The sequence below is a fragment of the Dermochelys coriacea genome, chromosome 2 (assembly GCF_009764565.3).
Source record: "Dermochelys coriacea isolate rDerCor1 chromosome 2, rDerCor1.pri.v4, whole genome shotgun sequence".
Taxonomy (NCBI): Eukaryota; Metazoa; Chordata; order Testudines; family Dermochelyidae; genus Dermochelys; species Dermochelys coriacea.
In genome coordinates, this window is record NC_050069.1 from 224,057,952 (window position 1) to 224,059,065 (window position 1,114).

The following is a 1,114-nucleotide window of genomic DNA, read 5'->3' on the forward strand; positions in this document are numbered from 1 at the left end:
GCTGTATCCTTTCTTACTTCGTTTTCTTCCCTCTCAATGCTAAAATCCAGTGAGGAGATTACCTGGACATCTCCCATCCATCTCCCCCAAATTCCTAGTTTAAAGCTCTCTTTATCAGTTGGGCCAGCCTCCATCCTAGAAGTCTATTTCCTTCCCTACTCAGATGAAGTCCATCCCGAGAGAACAGTCCTCTGTCCATGAATGCCTCCCAGTGGCCATACATCCCAAAGCCTTCCTTATAGCACCGCTGCCTGAGCCATCTGTTGATAGTCATAATCTTGTCACACCTTTGTTGCCTTTCTCTAGGAACAGGCAGAATCCAACTAAAGATTACCTGAGCCTCGATTTCCTTAAGTGTCTTCCCCAGCCTAGCATAGTCTCCCTTAATACTTTCCAGCGAGAATCTAGCTGTATCATTTGTTCCCACATGAAGGATAATTAGGGGATTCTTTCCTGCTCCCTTTAGGATCCTTTTCAACCTCAGGTCTACATCCTGTATCTTAGCACCTGGAAGACAGCACACTCGTCTATTCCCTGGATCAGCTCTGGTTACAGGCCTGTCTATTCTTCTCAATAAAGAGTCCCCAATCACATAGACCTGCCTTTTCCTGGTGACGGTGCTATTCTCCAGTCTCTCCCCTTTTCCCTCTGGCTGCAAGTTCTTTCCATTCCTATTCTCCCTTGTAATCCTCTTCAATCCATCCTGTATCCTCCTGGGGCTCATATTTGGTGTAGTCTCCATTGACTCTTCCCCTTTTCCTATAGGACTAACCTCTCTTCTTCCTTACCCTTCCATCTTCAGCGACTACCTGCTGAGCCCCTTCTTCATTTTCCTACTCTGAAAACCTGTTTCTGAGCTCTATTTCTCCTTCACTAGCCCATCTTTTCCTCTGCCTGGTTCTTTTAGTCACATGCTTCCACTGACCACTTCTCACCCAGTCTCCCCTCAGAATTCCCCAGCCCTGCTTCCATCTGCAAGTCTAAGCTTTTCCCTTCAGATACCTCATGTCTTTGCTCCATAATCTGCTCAAACCCCTTCCTAAACTCAACCAGACTTTCCACCTGCATCTCCAAACCTCAGATCTTTTCCTCCATCAGCTCTATGAGATGGCAT